Source organism: Chiloscyllium plagiosum, unplaced genomic scaffold (genome assembly GCF_037043375.1).
Source record: "Chiloscyllium plagiosum isolate Xiang-an unplaced genomic scaffold, Cpla_swu_hap1 HiC_scaffold_37, whole genome shotgun sequence".
Lineage (NCBI taxonomy): Eukaryota > Metazoa > Chordata > Chondrichthyes > Orectolobiformes > Hemiscylliidae > Chiloscyllium > Chiloscyllium plagiosum.
Window position 1 is genome coordinate 30712746 of NW_028270175.1, and position 17405 is coordinate 30730150.

General features: G+C 42.5%; 1 protein-coding gene across 3 annotated transcripts in view; it reads right to left on the bottom strand.

Annotated features, from left to right (window-relative positions):
- LOC122540226 (zinc finger protein 362-like) overlaps nt 1–16855 on the bottom strand; it is an 85038-nt gene extending 68183 nt beyond the window's left edge. The window contains exon 1 of one of the 3 annotated variants that reach the window (XM_043675626.2): nt 16820–16855. The gene's annotated coding sequence lies outside the window, so the exon portion shown is untranslated. Of the gene's footprint in view, nt 1–7113; nt 7458–16819 lie in introns of those variants that run through there. The other 2 variants (XM_087980564.1, XM_043675624.2) reach the window with 2 other exon arrangements.
- Nucleotides 16856–17405: the final 550 nt, after the last annotated feature.

Genomic DNA, 17405 nt, shown 5'->3' on the forward strand with positions numbered 1-17405 from the left:
ACCTGCAACCCATTCTAAAAGATGAAAGGCTTAACAGCAATCTAGATTTGTTCAATATATCATTTCAGTTGCATAACACTGTAATCTTTTGGGATAAATTCCGTGTCTTATGGTCCTGCTCCACAACCATTTGATGAAGGAGCAGTGCGTCCAAATAACCCTGTTGTACTATAACCTGAGGCAGGAGCAAGGCAGAGAACGAGGTAGGACTGATAAATTAAACTGTATTTATTTCAACACAAGAGGCCTGACAGGTAAGGCAGATGAACTCAAGGCATGGTTGAAAACAAAGGACTGGGGTATCCATAGCTATTACAGAAACATGGCTCAGTGATGGACAGAACCAGCACCTTAATGTTACAGGGCATAGATGCTATAGGAAGGATGTAAAGGGGGCCAAGAGAGGATGGGGAGTGGCATTTTTGATTAGGAATAATATTATGGGTCTACTTAGGGAGGATATTCCGAGGAGTACATCCAGGGAAATTATTTGGGTCAAACTGAGAAATAAGAAAGGGACGATCACATCATTGGGATTGTACTTTAGACACCCCCCCCCCCCCCTCACTAGTCAGCAGGAAATTGAGAAACAAACTTGTTTTTGTAAGGAGATCGCAGTTATCTGTAAGAATAATAAAGTTGTAATGGCAGGAAATGTTAACTTTCCAAACATAGACTGGGACTGCCATAGTGCAAGGACTTGGATGGAGAGGAACCTGCTAAGTGTGTGTTTTCTTATTCAGTTTGTAGATGTACCTAGTAGAGAAGGGAAATAAAGGCAGGACAAGTGACTGAGGTATCAGTGGGGGAGCACTTTGGGGCTAGTGATCATAAAATTCTATTAGTTTTCAAATAGTTACGGAAAAGGATAGACCTGATCTAAAAGTTAAAGTTCTAAATTGAAGTAAGGCCAATTTTGACAGTATGAAGCAAGAACTTTCATAAGTTGACAGGGGGCAGCCATTTGCAGGTAAAGGGATGGGTGGAAAGTGGGAAGCATTTAAAAAATGAGATACTGAGAGACCAGAGACAGGGCAAGGCTGGTAGGTGTAGGAAATGCTAGATGACTAGAGAAATTGAGGCCCTGGTCAAGAAAATGGAGGCATATATAAAGTATAGACAGCAGGGATTGAGTGAATCCCCAGCAGTAGGAATATATGCAAGAGGGGAATCAGGAGGGCAAAAAGGTAATATGAGATAGCATTGGCAAATAGGGTTAAGGAAAACCCAAAGGGATTCTACAAACACATTAAGGACAAAAGAGTAATTAGGGAGAGAATAGAGCCCCTTAAAGATCAACAAGGATGCTTATGTGTGGAACTGCAGGAGTTGGGGGCAATATTAAATGAGCATTTTGTATCAATGTTCACTCTGGAGAAGAAGGATATGAAAGATAAAGAACATGGGGAAATAAATAGCGACAACTTGAAAAATTTCCATACCACAGAAGTGGTGGTATTTGACATCTTAAAACGCATAAAGGTGGATAAATCCCCAGGACATGATCAGGTGTACCCTAGAACTTTGTGGGAAGCTAGGGAAATGATTGCTGGGCCCCTTGCTGAGATCCATGTATCTATAGCCATGGGTGAGGTGCCAGAAGACTGGTGGTTGGTTAATTTGGTGCCATTATTTAAAGAAAGGTGATAAGGATAAGCCAGGGAGCTTTAGACCAGTCAGCCTGATGTCAGTAGTGGGTGAGTTGTTGGAGGGGATTATAATGGATAGGATTTGCACATTTGGAAAGGCAAGAACTGATTAGGGAGACTCAACATGGCTTTGTGCATGGGAAATCATGTCTCACTAACTTGCTTGAGTATTTTTGAAGAAGTGACAAAGAAGTGACCCTGATGAAGGCAGAATGGTGGACGTGATCGGTATGGACTTCAGCAAGGCGCTTGACAAGGCCCTGTATGGTAAACTGGTTAGCAAGGTTAGATCACATGGAGTACAGACAGAACTAGCCATTTGGATACAAAATTGGCTCAAGGTAGCAGAGATAGGATGGTGATACAGGGTTGCTTTTCAGACTGGAGGCCTGTGACCAGTGGTGTGCTGCAAGGATCAGTGCTGGGTCTACTGCTTTTCACCATTTATATAAATGATTTGGATATGAATATAGGACAAATGGTTGGTAAATTTGCAGATGACATCAAAGTTGGAGGTGTAGTGGACAGCAAAGAAGATTATCTCAGAGTACAACAGGATCTTGATCAGGTGGGCCAATGGGCTGAGAAATGGCAGAGGGAGTTTAATTTAGATAAATGAGGTGCTGCATTTTGATAAGGCAAATCTGGGCAGGAGTTATACCCATAATGGTAAGGTCCTGGAGGAGTGTGGCCAAACAAAGTTGGGGTGCAGGGTTATAGTTCATTGAAAGTGAAGTCTCAGGTAGACACAGGCATTTGGTATGCTTGCCTTCATTGGTCAGAGCATTGAGCATAGGAATTGGGAGGTCATATTGCGGCTGTACATTACATTGGTTCGACCTCTTTTGGAATATTGTGTGCAGTTCTGGTCTCTCTGCAATAGGAAAGGTGTTGTTAAACTTGAAAAGGTTCAAAAAAGATTTACAAGGATGTTGCCGGGGTGGAGGGTTTGAGCTGTGAGGAAGAGGCTGAATAGGCTGGGGCTGTTCTCCCTGGAGTGTCGGAGGCTGAGGGGTGACCTTATAGAGATTTATAGAATCACAAGGGGCATGGATAGGGTAAATAGACAAGGTCTTTTCCCCAGGGTGGGGGACTCCAAAAGTAGAGGGCATAGGTTTAAGGTGAGAGGGGAAAGATATAAAATGGACCAAAGGGACAACCTTTTCAGGCAGAGGCTGGTGGTGCGTGTATGGAATGAGCTGCCAGAGAAAGTGGTAAAGGTTGGTACAATTACAACATTTAAAAAGCATCTGGATTGGTACACGAGTAGGAAGAGTTTAGAGGTAATGGGCCAAAACAGTGGCAAATGGCACTAGATTAATTTAGGACTTCTGGTTGGTGTGGACGAGTTGGACTGAAGAGTTTGTTTCCATGCTGTTATGTCTCCACGACTCCAATAAACCTTTTGTACTCATTCCCAAAATTTTAACCTGATATCACAAACTTTTTGCAAATATTCAAGGTCTTTCATATCATTATTACTGCCCAATCTTATTTTATGTGTTTATCACTCTTCATCTGAAGAACTGACAGGCATCAGCTTTAAATTTACTTTTTGTCCGTTCTACTCTGCTCTTTGACTCTTCCGGCTGATTCAGTATCACTGAATTGTTACAGCATAAAAACAGGCCTTTCAGCCCATAGCGCCTTAGCCTCTGTTAAATAAGTCATTTAAGAACTTGCACCTCACTAGTGTTAACCTTATAAGTCTTTTTGTTTGGGTGTTTGATCACTGAGGCATGGTGTTTCAGTGCTCAGTTTTTGCTACCTGGCTACTCCATTTAAAATAAACCAACAATACGTTTAATAGATAAACTTGAAAACAAATTAAGTGAGTTTGATTTAGCCAAAGTGATATGTTCGCACATATCTCCGTCGCCAAATGGACAAGTCTGACCAAAATAAAACTGTACACTGGACATCCTTTTATCAAATCGAACAAGGACTGTAAAGGTGAATACCTTCTTCATTCCTTCATTTTCCTGTCTTTATATTCGAAGTGTTGCTCTTTTTTCTGTGTTTTTAAGATGGTGCAGAAGAGAGGCAACACTTTCCAACACTTCTCACTGTATTTTATGACAAGATTTACATGACAATAAATAAATCAAATCATAAAAGGAGGGCTGGGCTCAGAGTGTAGATGTCTCCAGCCTACAATAGCCTGCTTATTTACAAGGACTACTTTTCGTTTGACATTACTTTTCTTTTAAAGTCATTTTATATGTTAGACTGAAGCATAAATGAACAGATTCACTTGTACATTTGGTTTATAAAAAGCCTTCAATAAAATACCACGCTTAATGCTACTGAATAAGACCCCATGGCGCTGGGGGGAATATTTTAGCATGGACAGAGGATTGGCTAACTAACAGAAAACAGAGTGTTGGGATAAGGGATGATTTTTCAAAATGGCAACCTGTGACTATTGGAGTGCCACAAGGGTCAGTGTTGTGGCCATAATTATTTACAATGTATATTAATAACTTGGATGATGGAAATGAATGTACTATAGCCAAGTTTGCAGATAACACAAAAATAGGTGGGAAGACAAGGAGGATATAGAGGGCTATAAACAGTGTAAGTGAGTAGGCACTAGTTTGGCAGATGGAATATAATGTGACATTGTGCACTTTGACAATAGAGGAGCTGAATAAAAAACAGAAAATGTTGAAGTGCTGAGTGATTTTGAGGTCCTGTTGCATAAATCACAAAAAACCATCGAGTCAGGAGGGAGTAGGAAAGGCAAAGAGTCTGTTTACTTTTATTTTGAAAGGAATAGATTATAATAGGGCGATTTTGCTAAAACTACACAACACTATTTAGATTACGCCCTATTTAATGTCAACAATTTTGTTCCCTTTGTTTAATGAAGGATACACTGGCATGGGAGACAGTCCAGAAAAGGTTCACAAGGTTGATCTCGAGTATGGAAGGATTGTCTTTTAAAGAGAGATTGAGTAGGTTCGACCTGCACCCATTGACATTTATAAGAATTGAGAGGTGACTTTCTTGAGTCATAAAAGAATCTTAGGAGGCTTGGTAGGGTAGATGCAGATTGATTCCCTTTGTGGGAGAGTCTAGGACCAGAGGGCATAATCTCACAATAAGGGGTTACATGGAGATGAAGAGGAATTTCTTCTCTCAGAGGGTGGACAATCTGAAGACTTCTTTACCAAAGAGGGCAACAGAAGCTGGGGATTAAAATATATTCAAGGTTTAGATGGACAGCTTTTAAATCAGTAAGGGAACCAAGGATTTTGGGGAAAATACTGGAAAGGGGAGTTGAGAACTATCAAATTGGCTGTGATCTCATTGAATGGCACAGTAGACTTAATGAGTTCCTATCTTTTATGAACTATTAACTTCACACTGAATGAATGACCAATTGTGTTAACTTATAGAGTTAACACCATCAAAGACTAAAGTTGTGAAAGCTGGTCCTCCAGAGGTGCATGAAACACCAGATAAACCACAGGAGATCAGACAGTTTCAATTCCATGTACTGCTACAGAAAATAATAAAATCTTTTCATCGGTTTGGCCTGATCCCAAGGCCACAGTTAACTTTGATATTGTTTCTCGGAATGACTACAAGACATTTCTAACAGAGAGGAGTCAATAAACTGGCAATGCTGAAAGTCCACTGCACTTGCTCTGAAATATTCTGCGCTGTTGGCCCAACTCCACCACACACCGCAGGAAGTCTCCAGAAAAGTGAAATCAGGGTCAATACCTCAATGAGTTCCGATTAGATACCTCATGTCAGTTTAGAAACTAACCAACAGGCCACAACACAACTTGGCCTGAGGTGATCCACCCAGACACCAAAACTGACTGCATGCCCTGCCAACATACCCTGGATCACCTGTCTGGATGCAAAACTGACCACTTAGCTGACCATCTAGATTGGTCATCTCTGTAGGCTCCAAACTGACAACCTGCTCCCCATTGAGAATGGTCATTTTGAATTATGGATCCAGAATCACCCAAAACCAGGAATGAAGAACTTCACCATCTCCTCAGTCAGTCAGACAGACTGTGTGGCCAGCCCTGTAAGGCACCTACAGTCAGACTCCCAGAGTGGTTCTACAAAACTCTCCTGCAGATGAATGGGATGGTTGTGGGAGGACACCTTGGAGCCACTCGTCCAACACAGGCAGAACCGATTTCTTCCATCCATTAGTGAATCAATCAACAACTACAACATCAAATAACATCCCTGTGTCAGGGCAGTTCCAAAATCAGCAACTTTATCATCACATTTTTTATTTTAAAAATTCTGCCAAGTACCATTCCCCCTCCCAACTCGAGAGATATTCCTAACAGTTGCATTTTCCACACTAATCCCGATAATAATACTTTACAGAAATTAATCCCACATTAATCATTAAGATGAACAGATTTAAAAGGTCACATTTTTACTTTTGTTTTAAAAAAGAGAAAACTGAGGCAGTCATCAATGTTGAATGAAATTAAAACATCTTGTTCACTCAATGTAAAACTTTTTGGCAGAGGCCTAGAGAAAAATAACATTTAAAAAACTTGAATCTTTCAGAACAAGGTTTCCATTTCAATCTTAAAACGATAAATGAACTTGAATCTTTTAGGACATATCTTCCATTTCAACCTTAAAACTATATAGAAACTTGTTACAAATCCCAACAGTAACAGTTTCATCCCAAAGTATCAAATTTCTTTTTTTTTGGGTTAAAAATTCTGAAAAGGCGCTAAAATGCATTAGATCTGTTTCGCTCTCCATTAAAGGATTTGCAATTGTTTGGGAAAGTGGGGGGGGTGCTGAGGGAGAAAGAAAAAAATCTTCAAGAAATTAAAACGAGATGCATTTGTTGCAGGAACTTTGCATGCGATTACAAAAAGAAATGTGGGCTTTCTGATATTACAGAGGGTGGTGCAAATACCCTCCTGTGTCTGTGCTCAGCCTCTCCTGCATTCTCAGGCCGTCTGCGGGGTAAAAATAAAACTTTTTCTGCAAAAGAAATTCTTTTTAAAAAGCGACAAAAGAAGAAAAAAAAACAAAAATGGCAGCCGGTGTTTTTTTTTAAAAAAAGGACATAGAGTCGCCATATTTTGCAGGTCCCAAAGTAATGAGACAGAGAGAGAGAGAGAAAAAGAAGCTCAGATCTGAAATCACATTTGCATGTCTTGATGATTCATTGTTTACGTGCGATTTAAGAATTGCCAAGGGTTTGAATTGCCCGGCACACACACACATTTAAAAAAAATTCAGACGCTTCAACACTTCCTAGAACACGCATGCCTTGCATTGCATTTGAATGCAAAACCCAAAGATCTGAAAATGCATTAGGAAACCACTTTGCACAGAGCGAAAAAAAAGGTTCGTCTCGCCTTCAATCCCCCCCCCTCCCCACCATCCTTGCACCACAAGCGCCTTTTGCATTGAATGCAGCCAACCCAGTTTTGAAATCAGAGCATTGCATACAGACCTTGCTTGCAAAGGGGTCTTTTTTTTAAAAAAAAAACTTGGTTTATAAAAAAAATAAAAGGGTTGCGATGATCTTCGGGCTTGTTTCAGGCAGATCTCATCTTCCGGGTCGCCTGCTATTCACTTCTGGTTACTGCAGGCAGTGAGGGGGTCTGGGGCTGGAGAAACCAGCTTATTATTTGCAGCCTATTTTACTGACTCACACAGCCCTAGGATGCCATGCCCAGCTGCAGAAATTTTTTAAAAAACGGCATTTCCACCCATCTCTCTTTTTAGAAATTGCACTTCCACGATGGGGACTGGCGGAGTCTATAAGCTGCAGGGAATGAGTTCCCTGGAAATTCGTCTACAGCAATGGGCGTAAAAGCAGTCTAGGCTGTGGCGGATTGAACGCCCCATTCCTGATATTCGGTTCACTGGAATTAAATATTAGCCGCTTTGTGCGAGATGAGCTCCGTCTGTTTTGAGCCACCGCTTGAGACACATTCCTACAGTCCTGCATCTTTTAAAAAATAAATTGACCTTGCTGTGTTTTTCTCTCATTTTATTTCACAGTGCTTTTGTTGAGGAGCATCTTTGCTTTTGAAACTCTCGTCCTTGTTTTGCAATTCCCTCTCCCTGCAACCTTCTCCAGCCCTAGCTGTGAGCTCCTCTAATTGTGGTCACTTCAGCAGTGCTGCACCTCACATACTGAGGCCCCTGAAGCTGTGGTACTTCCACCTTTGATCTCTTCCTTTCCCACCTCTCTTTGCTACTTAAGCATGCACCTTCAATCCTAAAGCTTTGGCCATCTGCCCTCAATCTTTATGTGACCAGCTGTTGAAAACACATCTCTGAAGCACCTTGGCATGATTTATTAAAGTATCTATATTTAAGCGTTGCCATTGATTGCAATATTTTGTACCCGTAAATCCTGGGGCATTAAAACTCCTCATGTCAAGTCTTCAACACATATTCTGCTTTATAGTCAGCACCACGTTTACAGCATTTTGGCTCAGGTTTCAACAACAGATTGCATTTATGTCGCATCTTTACCATAATTAAAATAAATCCCAAAAACCCTTTCACAGTTGTATACCCATATAAAAGTAAGACATAAGAGCATTAGTAAGCCATTTAGTCCAAGTCTGGTCTGCCATTCGCTGAGATCCTGGCTGATGTGATACTCGTCAACTCCTGCCTTTTCCCCATTATCCCTGATTCCCCTACTAATTAAAAGTCGGCTTCAGCCTTGAATAAACTTAATGACTCCGTTTCAACATCCCTCTATGGTAAAGAATTCCACAGATTCACTACTCTGTCAGAGAAGAAATTCCTCCTCCTCTCTGTCATAACTGGGTGAACTCCTGGTCTGCGTTTGTACCCTCTGCTCCCAGACTCTCCCATTGGGAGGAACAACCTTCTGCATCTACCCTGTCAAGTTCCCTAAGAATCTTGTCAGATATCTCAAATGTTAATGTTGATCTCTCTCTCTCTATGCATCTTCTCTGTAGCTGTAACACTGTATTCTGCACTCTATTCTGCTACCCTTATACACTGGTATTGTACGATCTGCCTGGAAAGCACATAGCAAAACACTTTTCACTGTATCTCGGTACATGTGACAACAATTAATCAAAACAAAAAAATAAAATAAAATCAATAAGATTGCCTCCCATTCTTCTCAATTCCAATGAGTACAGGCCCAACCTATTCAACCTCTCCTCATACGAAAATCCCTCCATATCTGGGATCAACCTCATGAAACTTGTCCGGATTGCCTTTGATACCAATATCTAGATTAGAGTGGTGCTGGAAAAGCACAGCACTTCAGGCAGCATCCGAGGAGCAGTAAAATCGATGTTTCGGGCAAAAGCCCTTCATCAGGAATATATCTTACTTAAACCAAGGGAGCTTTGTCTTGTGAGCAACACAGGCAGATCACAGAGTTAAATAAGTCAATAATAGGTAGACAGCGGCAAAAAACAAAAACACAGGTAGAGGCAAATCTTAAGAGTTTGTGAGTTCATTCAGGTGAGTGGAGGTGAAGCCCAGGGCAAGCTGGCGTGGCACCAGCAGGTCCCAGAGGCGAGTGGAGTGGAGACCTGCAAGGCCTCCAGTATTGATGCCCAGCATCTCCTATACACTTGGCCCATTGGTCTGAAAGCCAGCCCAGACCTGGTTAAAAGACTAACGTGCGAGTACATTTTAAAAGAAAACTTATTTATCCTTTATTGTTATGCTGAACTTTTATTTATGATTCTCTCAAGACTGTAACAAATACTTATGTATCCTGTGCCTAGGTACCCTGTACATAAGATGGCACCGAGAGGCGACACTACAAATTTTTCACTGCACTCATTCGAGAGTACATGACAAAAAAGGCTAATTCTAATTCTATTTCGATAAGCCAACAGTCCATTTTCCTTCCCTTGAACAGAACCTGTATGCTAGGGTTTTGAGATTTATGCACAAGGACTCCCTAATCCATCTCTATTACAGTTTTCTGCAGTCCTTGTCCATTAAAATAATATTCAGTACCTCTATTCATCACATAAAGTGCACAAACACACATTTTTCCACATTGTATTCCATCTGCAAAGTTTTTGCCCACTCACTTAATCTGCATATATCCCTCTGCAGACTCTGTTATCACCACAACTTGCCTTCCCACCATTTTTGTGACATCCGCAAACTTGGCCATAGTATATTCACTTCTACCATCCATGTCATTAATATATCTCACCAATAATTGTGATCCCAGCACTGATCCCTGTGGCATTCCACTTGTGACTGTGGCCATCCTGAAAATGCTCCCTTTGTCACAACATCTTTTAGCTAGCCAACCCTCTATCCTTGCTAACATACTCTTATCTCATTAATTATTCTAATGTGTGATATCTTATCGAACACCTTCTGAAAATCCAAATATATAACATCAACTATTCCCTTTTATCTATCCTGTCTATTATCTCTTCAAAGAATTCTTATAAATATTTCAGGCATGATTTCCCTTCATAAAGCCATGCTGAGTCTACTTGCTTCAGATAGGACTTGACACTGTGCCAAAGAAGGAGATAGATGACCATAAACATTGTCAGAGGAAAATGGAGAGAGTTTTAAAGGAGCCAAAAGCGGAGGGGCTATTCCAATAATGATGCACTGGGCAGCTATAGGTAAGAATGTTGAGGGAAAGGATGTTGGGGTACACAGAAGGGCAGAGTCAAAGAAATGCAGAGTTGGAAGAAGTTACAAAGCTATGCAGATGAGACAATGGAGGGATTTAACCATGAAGGCATGGATTGTAGGAGAGAAATATTTAGGTTTTGCTTCTATCTTTACATGAGATGCAGCTGTCATAGGTGAGACTAATGTATGTTGCCTGTTCCTTATTATTATGCAGACTAGTTTGTTCAGCCATTCTAGAGGACACTGAGTCAATCACATTGCTATGTGACTAGAGCCACATTTAGGCAAGATCACCAGAATATATGGCAGATTTCCTTCCTTAAAGTACATTAGTGAACCAGATGGGATTTTGGAAAAATCAATTATACCAACCAGAACTCTATCAACAAACACATTGGCTTGGATCCCATTTACCACTCCCTGGGAAAAAGTACCAGAAATGGGATCACCGCCGGAAATGATGTCACCATGGGAAATGATGTCACCAGCCCAAGGAAACCTAAACACATAAATAGAAAGAAGGCCATGCCACCAGTGCTTCATCCAGAGGCTCACTGATGATGTTACGTAGTATGGTGATGAAACATCTGAAAATGAACCTTCCAGCTTAGTGAACAAACCTACATTCAGAACCTCAACCTGAGCTATAAATCTTCTCAAAACTCGCTATCAATTATACTTTCATGGTCACCATTATTGATACCAGCTTTCTGCTTCAGATTTAAACAACTGAATTTAAATTCCACCTGCTGCTATGAAATGATTTGGAGCCATGCTTCCAGAACATTAAGCTGAATTATTTCAATGAAAGTCAAACACAACAGACGCTGGAGATTTGAAATAAAAGCGGAACATGCCAGAGAATCTCACCAGGGTGGGCAGCATCTGTTGAGAGTCAGAGATGAGAAAGACAGAGTGAACCTGTCAAGTGTAGTATGATTTTTATTTTTGATAGGCACCTTATTTTGATATAATGTATTGCATCACTCACTAATCTGAATGAATGATGGAAACATGCCCTTCATTATCAGAGTGCTGCATATCTCAGTGTTTAGAGGAGTGCATTCAGCCCACGTCAGCACTGTATGGAGAGCTGAGGACCTGTTTTCCTCCTTATGTTCCCAACGCTGGCCATTACCAGCAAGAAGAAAGTGACAGTGAGACCCTTGTACCAAGTCACTGGTGGGATGTCGGTCACTGCCTTCCTGAGAAGGTAAAGGCAGAACAGGAGGAGCAGGCCCAACACCGAGGCCAGGAGCTGCCCCAGAGGATGAGGAGCACTAACTCAGGGAGAGGTCACAGCCACATGGCCCATCAGGATGCAGAAGGAATCATTGATTCGGACAGTACTAATGAGGTCCTTCTGCCCATCAGCACCAGAGATTTTCAGCCCTGCCTCCATTTCGTGGGGAGGAGCGAGGTGCAGTGATGACCCAGGCAACATATGTCCCAGGATACAGTGTAAGATGCCACAGTAGGAGCTGAGGGCTGCAGGAGTGGGAGACCACCTTCTCCCACTGGCTGGCAAGGGGGCTGCTGCTGCGAACCCCAAAGTGACTGCCTCCTTCCAGGAGAGCGATGGGTGACCTGTGTGGAATCTCCCTGTCCTACACCCACAAAGGTATTAGGACAGTGACTGATGGCAGTGGTGCAAGATGGCAGCCTTTCACTTTGCTTCCTGATTATGAGGCATGGCTCAGGCAATGGGATGAGGGAATGTAGCAGGCTTCTCTCCAGGTGTGAGATACCATTGACGAAATTCATCAACAGGAAAGGGTTCCATTAGATTCATGACCAGGTAATCTGTGATCACCGCCACCATTTCCCTGGGGGAATGTGCCTGCTCTCCTGACAGCTGCCAGAACTCTTCCATCTTGGGTCACTCACATGTACATGGTACCTTTCAAGTCTGGTTACTGGGGGGATGACGTCTATCCACTGTGAGCATGGCTCATGGGACCAGTGCACGCCCCCCTGACTGACTCTGAGCACAGACTCTTTGCTGCCAACCTTATGCCAGGGCTATTGTGGAGCAGATAGTAGGGCTGCTGGAGATGGTGGTTCCACTGCTTGGAGTGATCTGGGGAATACTCCAGATGGACTGGTGCCACTTCATCATCCTGGTGTGTTGTGCTCTGCCCAACTGGACTGAGCAACAAGGTGCTCTGATAGACACTGAGGAACTTGGGGAATGTGAGCAACCTTGTGAGGAGGAGGAGGACTTTGATGAGAATGAAGTTCTTCTTGTGGATAACACAGCTCAGCTACTTTGGTGGCTACAAGCCAGAGAGTATCTGACTGACTAGGAGAAAGTGAGGACTGCAGATGCTGGAGCAACCTCATTCCTGATGAAGGGCACTTGCCCAAAAGGTCAATTTGCCTGCTCCTCGGATACTGCCTGATCTGCTGTGCTTTCTCGGCACCATACTCTCGACTCTAGTATTTGACTGACATCCAGTTCCAATTGATGGAGCTGGCTGCAGGGGCCCAGATCATCCAGTCATACAGCACAGAAACTGACCCTTCAGTCTAAGCAGTCCACATCAAACATAAAGCTAAACTAAACTAGTCCAACCTGTTTGCTCCTGGCCCATATCCCTCTTTCCTATTCATGTACTTATCCAAATGTTTTTTGAACATTATAATCGTACCTGCATCCACTACTTCCCCAAGAAGCTCATTCCACACAAGAACCACGCTCTGTCTCAAAAATTTGCTCCTTATACCTTTTATAAATTTCTCTCCTCTCACCTTAAAAATATACCACCTAGTCTTGAAATCCCCCATCTGAGGGAAAAGACAACTCCCATTAAGTCTATTTTTACCCCTCATGATTTTCTGAATTTCTATAAGGTCGCCACTCAGCCTTCTAGACTCCAGTGAAAAAAGTCCCAGCCTATCCAACTTTTCTTTATATTAAGCCTTCCATACCGGCAACATCCTGATAGGATAGTCATTGGTCATCATGCCAGCATTTGGTTTGCACTGTGGGGGTGAACTGCGGCCACTACCCACTTTCACTGGTTCTAAATAAAATTGCCTGTTGGGAATTGTATAATCAATTACCTGACTGAGAAAAGGGCATTGCATGTGAAAGGATCAGTTAGCAATGCCAACCATGTGCTGTGAGCAAGGTGGTTTTGTGGTTGTTGCTGGTGAGGGGCACCTGAGAGCACTAACATTTGTCCAGGTGCACAGCAGGCTTTTAAAGAGGGCACAGGTCCCAGGGTTGCCAGCCTTTCAGCGGATGTCCAGTGAGTGGAGAGTTGTTCTGGGAATGGCACATGATAAGATGAGGCAAGCCTTAGGCAGGAGACGTGCCAGAGGGATGGCGTGGGCAGTTAATGAAATGTGTTTGGTCAGATGCGTGAGAGAATTTGCCTGGCATTATGACAAGAAACACCCATGGGACTCTACAACACTGACACAACCAAAAAAAAGATTCAACTCAATGACTTCAATCATGACAATGTCCAAATGGAAGAAATTATGGATCATCTATGAATTGAGGAGCCTGACAACATCCAAGCAGTGAAGAGACTTAGAGGATACAACAGTGAGGTTGATTTTCAGAAAGCGTTTGATAAGGTACCATACATTCGGCTACTTAGTTAAGTGCTCATGATGTTGGAGATGGTATATTAGCATGGATAGCATAGATTTAGCTAAAGAATAGAAGACAGAGAGTTGGGGTAAAAGGGGCATTTTCAACTGGCAACTTGTAACGAGTGGTGTGCATCAGGAATCATTGCTGGGACCGCAGTTATTTACAATATATATTAATGACTTGAATGAGAAAAGCAAATGTACCATAACTAAGTTTGTGGATGACACAAAAATAGTTGGGAAGGCAAGTGGTGAGGATGACACAAAGGAGGTCCTAACCAAATTAAACAAGTTGTAAAAGAAAACTTGGCAGATGGAACATAGTATGGGAAAGTGTGAGTTTATGCAGGAAGAAACAAGGAATTGCATATTATTTAAACGGAGAAGACTTGCAGAAATCTACAGAACAAAGGGATTTCAGAGTTCTCATCCAGGTACCACAAAAAACTAGCAACCAAGTTCAGCAAGGTGTTAGGGAAGGCAAATGGAATGTTGACCTTTATTTCAAAGAGAATGAAGTATAAAAGTTAGTAAAACTGTACAAGGCACAGATGAGATCACAGCTGGATTACTCCATTTTTGAGTTTTGAATGTTTACCTGAAGAAAGATAGACTATATTGGAGGCAGTCCAAAGAAACCTCACTGGGTTGTCACCAGTATGGAGGAGGTTGAGTAGGTTTGGCCTGTACTCATTGCAGTTTAGAAGAATGAGTAATGATTATATTGAAACATACAAGATTCTTAGGGGATTGGACAGGGTAGATGTGGCAAGGTTGTTTCCCCTTGTGGGAGAGTCTAGGACCAAAGGGCATAATCTCAGAATGAGGTATCACACATTTAAGACATAGATGAGAAGGGTTTTCTTCTCTCTGACGATCGTAAATCTGTTGGAATTTTATGTTCAAGGCTGAGACATATACATCTTTAATCTATTAGAGAATCAAGGGTTACAGAGAAAAGACAGGAAAGTGGATTTGAGGGTTATCAAATCAGCCATAATCCCATTGAATGCCAGAGCAGATTTGATGGGCTGAATGGCCTATTTCTGAACTATGGCTTAAGGTTTTATGTTCTTGTGTGGAGCTGGATATTACAATGTACTTTTGGAAACTAGTGTGTTCTCAGTTGATTACATAAAAGAGTAACACGTAAATTAGAAATAAGAGGGAATGGAGGAAAGATCTCAGGAAGACTGCAGAACTAATCATTTCTGGCGGGAAGAGAAATCATTGCAGGAGATCCTCTGGCTGTGACTATGGAGAAGGATTGGGCTATGGTCAACTATGTCAGAGTCTGCAAATACAGTGAATAGAAGAACAAAGAAGGATATTATAGCAATTGGTCACTTGGGATGTCATCAGTGATTTTGTTTAAGATATTTCAAAAAAGCTTAATATTTAACAGAAAACAATACAATTGCTGTCTGGCCAGTTTTAGATCAGGCATTAAAACCATTGATCAAGAAGCGATGGGGGGGGGAAATGCTGGGGAGAAGGTAGCAAAGAGTACAATAGGTGAATGGGGGTGGGGTAGAGGTGATAGGTCAGAGGGGAGAGTGGAGTGGATAGGTGGGAAGGGAGATTGGCAGGTAGGACGGGTCATGGGGACGGTGCTGAGCTGGAAGGTTGGAACTGGGGTGAGGTGGGGGGGGAGGGGAAATGAGGAAACTGGTGAAATCTACATTGATGCCCTGGGGTTGAAGTATTCCGAGGCGTTGGGTGGTGAGGGAGTGGTGGTGGAGGAGGCCCAGGACTTGCATGTCCTCAGCAGAGTGTTGGGCCACAGGGCGGTGGGGTTGATTGGTGCGGGTGTCCCGGAGATGTTCCCTGAAGCACTCTGCAAGAAGGCGTCAGTCTCCCAATGTAGAGGAGACCACATCGGGAGGAACGGATACAATAAATGATATTAGTGGATGTGCAGGTGAAACTTTGATGGATGTGGAAGGCTCCTTTGGGGCCTTGGATGGAGGTGAGTTGAGGTGGTATGGGCGCAGGTTTTGCAATTCCTGCGGTGATAGGGGAGGGTGCCAGGAGTGGAGGGTGGGTTGTTGGGAGGCGTGGACCTGACCAGGTAGTCACAGAGGGAACGGTCTTTACGGAAAGCAGAAAGGGACGGGGAGGGAAATATATCTCTGGTGGTGGGGTCCATTTGGAGGTGGCGGAAATGTCAGCGGATGTTGCGGTTAATGTGAAGGTTGGTAGGGTGGAAGGTGAGCACCAGGGGGGGTCTGTCCTTGTTATGGTTGGAGGGGTGGGGTTTGAGGACGGAGGTGCGGGATATGGATAAGATGCGTTGGAGGGCATCTTCAACCACATGGGAAGGGAAATGGCGATCTCTAAAGATGGAGGCCATCTGGTGTGTTCTGTGGTGGAACTGGTTCCCCCGTAGCAATGAGCATGGGGATGAACGTGGAATTCTTTAATAACTATCAGATTGTAAGACCTCTCCTCGCCCCAGCTATTTTCCCAAAAGGTAGCCAATTAAAACAATTTAAGGAAATTTAAAGTGAGTTTACTTTTGTTTCAAAGAGCTGAACAACATGCCAAGTTCTTGACCTGGACTTAATTCTGTCTTCACAGAGACTGAGTGTTTTCTGCATCTTCTATTTTATTATGGCATCTTAAAGACCTGTCAAGGTAACTGTTCCCCCTTGTATCAGCTTCTGCCTTCTATTTGACTCTGGGTTAGTGAAAACACAAAACACCTGGTGCAACAGTCCATTTTCTATTAATTTAGTGTCTTATGATGTTAAAATTTACAGTTTTCAATGAACTTTCACCAGCAAACGCAAACATTGAAGTAGTAACCTGATCACTCCTGCCTGGCATGGGACACAGAAGAAGATACCAATGTGAGGTCGCAATGCCATTTTTTGTTATTATTCATTGACGGGATGGGGCTGTCTCAGATAAAGCTTGCATTTATTACTCACCCCTAGGTGTCCTTGAGAAAGAGCTGCTGCTGTCTTGAGAAATGTGCCTACAGTGCTGTTGGGTCAGGATTTCCAGGCTTCTGACAGCAATGGAAAAAGTTACATCAGATCAAAATTTCGATTTCAGATCTTCAGGCACAGAGAGCAGATTAGAACACATTCACAAAAATGTCTGTAAATCCCATTTTGTTTTACTTTAGGCATACAATGATCACAGTGTAGATATTTTCCTAATCAACCCACTCAGAGATGGGACCTAAATCTGAATGGGACCTAAATCTGGAGTAGATGGGACCTAAATCTGAATGGCCTGTCCCAGAGGTAGGAACACTACCACTGCACCACAACAGCCATCTGATAACCATGCTCTATATTTCTATTGATTAATCTCTTAGCAAAATGACAGAAAAGCAAATGCATGCCTCCACCTCTTCCTATTTATCAGAGGTGGGACAGACCTCAATATTAGATGTTCTAAAATTGTGTCTCCCTTGATTGCCATAACTATGTGGAGCTGTGACTGGCTTGGCAGAGTTGGAAGTGGAATGACTTTAATGAAGATGACGGTTAAATTCTCCGGTTCTGC